This window comes from Leptopilina heterotoma, unplaced genomic scaffold, assembly GCF_015476425.1.
Source record: "Leptopilina heterotoma isolate Lh14 unplaced genomic scaffold, ASM1547642v1 Lhet_9, whole genome shotgun sequence".
NCBI lineage: Eukaryota > Metazoa > Arthropoda > Insecta > Hymenoptera > Figitidae > Leptopilina > Leptopilina heterotoma.
The window spans coordinates 1,644,735-1,650,734 of record NW_025111193.1 but is presented as its reverse complement, the minus strand read 5'-3'; positions in this window follow the sequence as shown (position 1 = coordinate 1,650,734).

Sequence of the window (6,000 nt, the reverse complement as noted above, 5' to 3'; positions counted from 1 at the left end):
CATAAATTGAGCTGAAATTTTGTACATGGTCTAAAATACAATAAAGAAGGTCAGTGATGTGCAAAAGTATTACTATTTTTAAAATCAATTATTACAAATTACTTTAAAATTATCAGTTGTCACCTTGTCACGGTCACTTCTAATCAATTTCTCGCCTTTACCGATTTCAAAGTGTTTTATTATAATTTATTTTTTAAAATTAATTAATTTTATTTTATTAAAACTTTTGCACATTACTGCCCTTCTTTATTATATTTTTGACTTTCTTACAAAATTTTCAGCTCAATTTATTAAATATTTAAAGAGAAATGTGGTCAAAAAAATTACCATTGAATGTCTAACAGTCACATGCTGTTAGCAAATCCGTTATGGAGTTTAGTCTATACGTTTGTCTAACTGTCAAAAAATCCAATTATTTCAAAAAATATTTAATGTATTGAAATTTCCTGAAATATATTATCGAGATTTTAAACCAATTAATAATATTCCAAAATATTTACAAATCCGTTTAGAAGTTTAGTTTTCTTTGCTTCAGTTCTATAAAAGTATCCAAAATATTGAATAACCTTATCATAATTCTTTCTTTTATCATTCTTTATCCAACAAAAAAATTGAGCAAAATCAGTGAAGATTTACTCGAGTTATTCGATTTTATCGATAAACAGTTGATATTTACAAAAATAAATTTCTAATTCGTTAAAAAAATTTACAAAAAAAAGTAAGAATCCGACAGTAGTCGGCCACTTAAGGCAATCTTTTTAATTAACAATGTTTTAAAAGTGCCTTTTCATATTTTTTTCGAATTCTTTTATGTAATGTTGTTCCTTACGATCAAACAAAACTATTAAAACAATCATGTTTATAAAAAATAAATTTTTATTCGTTAACAAAATTAGTAAATAAACAAGTAAGAATCTGACAGTGATCGGCCACTTAAAAAAGCTTTCAAAAACCGTACAAAATTTTTTTTTCAATTACAAAAGCTTAGATTTGTTTATAATCACCTTAGAAATGATTATCAACAAACAAAATATTTTTATCTCATACGGTTTTATAGCTATTCAAAATTGAAAAGTGGCCGACTACTGTCTGGTTTACCTTATACACGGTTTTTAATTTTTACTTAGCGGCAATTCTCTACCACGAATCTTGATATAATTTTCTAAATAGTTTTTTATTAGGGGAGAGTCTCCAGTTGTGAGACAGTCAATTTTTTTAACATGCAATATTAAAAAGCCGATTGGTTTATATAAAAACATTTCTTTTTATATGAGCCAACTTTTTCGTGTACGCCGAAGCGGATATATAAACTGTTTTTGTTAAATACCAACACTGTGTGTGATAATCGACTAAAAAGCGTTTTTTTCAATAAATGCAAAGCACTTTTTTTCCAAGTTAATTAATTAGAAAAGGTAAATGTAATGCATTTTCTTTTAGTGTTTTCCTTATATTTTGTGATGCAATATTGCATTGTTCCAATCTACGGTTGAAAATAATTTAATTTTCCTTTTTCAAAATAGCGCCAATTTCTGGGTGTGAGACACAGCATATCACCAGTTGTGAGACGGTGTCAACACCCATCTGGGCAGCATAAAAAATAAGAATTTGCAGGCATACTATTTAAATGTTGTTTTGATTCTTTTTTCTAGTATTTTTGGGCATGTCAAGTGGAAAAAAGTCAATTGATTCAAAAGAAATCAATTTTAATGCTCTTGTTGAAGCTATTTAATTGTGTTTATTTGATAGTCATATTTTGGCGAATAAATATTATTATTTAGTATATAATAATATATATTATTAATATATTTAATTATTTCTACTAAACATAACGTTTTATGTCAAACTTATTAAATTTTAGCAATTTTTAATGAGTGTCTCACAACTAGAGACATTTTTTTTTTTTGACAAAAGCGATGTGCTCGGAAAATGTATCGTAACATTTTTTGAGTTCATCGAAACACTACACTTTCTTTTAATAAAAGTTGCGTATTTCTGTTACCTTTCGAACGTTGTATTTTATTTACAATTTCGTTTACCCGTTTACAATTTACGGGTCAAAAATAAAACCCGTCTCACAACTGGAGACTCTCCCCTATTTTTAAAATTCTTTTACGTATGGAAATGGAAAAAAATTCATTTCTTTAACCCTTTAACGCCCAAATGTGCTGATTTTTAACTTCGGTTTCAAGCTTATAATATTAAAAGAAAAAAATTATTAAAAATTCTACAAGGACATGTCCATATGTTTTTGGGGTCGCTCTTTCGAATGGCATGGTCAAAATTTCCAAAAAGTGACGTTTAACCCTTATTATTTTCAAAAATACTCAAAAAATATAAAATTTTGGGAAGTATTTTTTTTTAATCCAATTTTAGTTGTGATACCGATACAATTTTCCAAAGTTCTTGAAATCGCTTGAAATCTGTTACTTGAGGATTTTCGAGGTCGCTGATTACGAATCTGAAGTCAGATTTTAAAAATTTCAAAATGGCGAATCCAATATGGCGGACAATAAAATTAAAAATGCATAGTATTCGCTTGAAATTTGATACTCGGGTGTTTTCGGGGTCGCTGATTACGAACCTGAAATTAGATTTAAAAAATTTAAAATAGCGGATCCAATATGGCAGACTAAAAAATTAAAAATGCATCGCCTTCGTTTAAAATTTGTAACTTGGGGGTTTTTGGGGTCGCTGATTACGAATCTGAAGTCAGATTTAAAAAATTCAAAATGTCGGATCCAATATGGCGGACGACAATATTAAAACTTCATGTATTGGCTTCAAATTTGTTACTCGGAGGTTTTCGGAGTCGCTGATTACGAATTTGAAGTCAGATTTAAAAAATTTAAATTGGCAGATTCAATATGGCGGACCACAAAATTAAAAATGCATCGTATTAACTGCTCATGCCCTGTTAAATATTCTAACATACGATAACGTCTTTGTAGCCAATAGGATAAAGTTTTAATTTTATCATCCAGCTATATTGAATCCGTCATTTTGAATTTTTAAAATCTGATTTCAGATTCGTAATCAGCGACCCCGAAAACCCCCAAGTAACAAATTTGAAGCGAATACTATGCATTTTTAATTTTATTGTCCGCCATATTGTATCCACCATTTTGAATTTTTTAAATCTGACTTCAGATTCGTAATCAGTCACTTTTTTTGACCATGCCATTCGAAAAAGCGACCCTAAAAACGTAGGGATATGTCCTTGTAGAATTTTAAATAATTTTGTTCTTTCAATATTATGAGCTTGAAACTGAAGTTAAAAATCAGCACATTTGAGCGTTAAAGGGTTAATACAAATTGAGATTTATTTGAATCTAACACTGCTCTGTTTTGATGCAAATAAATTGAGTATTTGGACTATATTTAAAGCAATTAAAAGTATATTAGTCTGAATTAACATATAAATTATGAAGAATAATTGCATATTTGATACAAATAAGTATTTAGTTATTTTAAAAACAATATTTTATTGATGCAAATAAATATTTATTTGAATTAAAAACCATGCATTATTGAATCAAGTAATTTTCCTATAACTGATTTAAAGTAATATTTATTAGATCCAATTATTTGACTTAAATAATTCGAATTTGCTACAAATAACTATATATTTGATACTATAAATTAAAATATTTATATCCAGTAAATATTTACTTAGCACAAATAAATAAAAACAAAGAAATAAGTAAAAACAAATAAGTTTAATTACAACCGAACGAGCGTTAGCGAGTGAGGTATATGTAGCTAGTTATATATAAATTTTGAAATATTTTCTCAAAATTAAACATTACGTAATAAAAAAAAATTTTTTTTGAACAAATTCTTTGAAAAAATTTTTTACCTTGTTTTTAAGATGAGGAATTTTTTGAAAAGAATCTTTGTAAAATAATGAATTTAAAAAGAAGATTTTACAAGAAATTTTTAAAAAGAATTTTTAAGAAAGAAGAAGAAAAAGAAAGAAAACAAGAAGCCAACAAGAAAACAAGAAGAAAATAATAAAGAAAAGGAGAAAGAAGTTTAAAAGCATTTAAAAATGAATGTTTAAACAACAACTTTTTAAAGAGAAACTCTAAAAAAACAATTTCCAATAAAGAATTGTTATCATAACTATATATAAAGTTAAAGAATACCGTAGGTTAAAATTAAAAAAAAATTATCGATTCGAGATAGTGCCTTGAGAGAAATGGGTGTTAGGAGCAAGAGGGGAAGATGGTAATTAACCATTGTTTGACATACAAACCTATTTGAAATTTTTTATATTCTCCTTTTAAATATTTTTTTTATTTTTTCATTTCTTTTTTTTTTGCCAGTTAAAAAAATATTTTTTCCCATTAGTAAATAACAAAAAAAAGAAAATACATCACAAAAGAAAATAATAAAAATATCAACAAAAAAAAATAGTCACCTGAATAATAATCACGAAAAAAGAAATATATATGCGAAGAAACACAAATAATAAAATAGAATAATCTCAAGCAAACACAAAGTCTCTTTTTGCGGTGAAATAAGACGAAATTTCATCCAAGTTGCGCGCGGGATTGAAATTTCAGAATTAGAGTAAACACGGTTATGGTTTCAGCAACCTTAATAACATCTACATAATTCTCCTGAACCCATAAAATTTGATATCCTAATTTACTAATATCAAATTCTAAATATATGAAAATTTACCAAATTACGTTTACCTAGACAATAATAATTTTTAATTCATTTAAATAGAGGCACAAAATTGAGTCAAGTGAATTACATTAAATAGTCAACCAAAATTTTGTTAATATTCATTCACAATATTATTTCTATAGTAAGTCATTGAAAATGTAAATAAAATTCATTTAATTAAATACGCTTTACATAATTCATTTAATTGAAAATGTAAATAAGTATTTCCCTTAATTAAAGACAATTTAAATAATTCAACTAATTATTAATTCAGATTATTTAATTACTGAAAAACTTTTAATAATTTTCTTAATTCAAAATCTAAATAACTTAAATTAATATTAATTATTAGGTATTACTGTTTAATAATTTAAAAACTTAAATAATGCAATTTTAATAGAAATCAATAATTTATTGAATAAGAATTTTATATTAAATTTCATAATTTCTGTCAATGTTAATTTAAAAACTAAACTAAAATAACAATACTTTTAACAATATAAACAAATTTAAAAATCATTTATAAATATTAAATGGTGTCTGGATTATTAGAAAAGTGAAAAAGAGTTTAGTGTAAATTCAAGGTTTCTTCGCAATGTTCTGTAGAGTTTTCTGATAAAAAATTAAAATTCTGTTTCACAAAGAAAGAATTATTTTACAATTTATCAATTACAAAGTTTGACAATAGGGACTTTAAAATATTTACAAGTTTTTGTTATTAAAAATTAATACATTTCACGGAAGGTGAGATTCTAACGTAAACGTCAATATAATTATATAAATAATTTTCAAATATAATGTAAACTAAATAAGACTGTACAGTATATATACCTACAGAAAGTATAAATTGGAAACTATTTGTAAAATATTGTAAACATTTTTTAACAATTTAACAATTTTTCATTGTTTAAAAATAATTTAAAACGAATTTTATTTTTTTTTCCATTCTTTTCAATTTTCAAAACAAAATAATAATAATTATTTGGTACATTATATCAAAATAATTATTCTTAATTGGTAATCCTGAATTTTCCATATTTTTTAAATAAAAAAATTAAATATTAAATTTTAAATAAAAGAAAAATAGGAAAAGTATTCCCATTGAAGAATTTGTAATATATGCTTACAACTCACATAAACCGGAAATCCTATATTCAATAAATTGTAAAGTCCGATCAACTATATCAAAAAGACTTATGCGAAAAAATATATGTACACACAGATATATTATTTTTCCCTAAAGAGAGAATATATATACTTTACGATTGTAATAACGTTTTATCGACAAATTCTCCTATCACTTCTCGGAAATTGTTTACTTGAAGA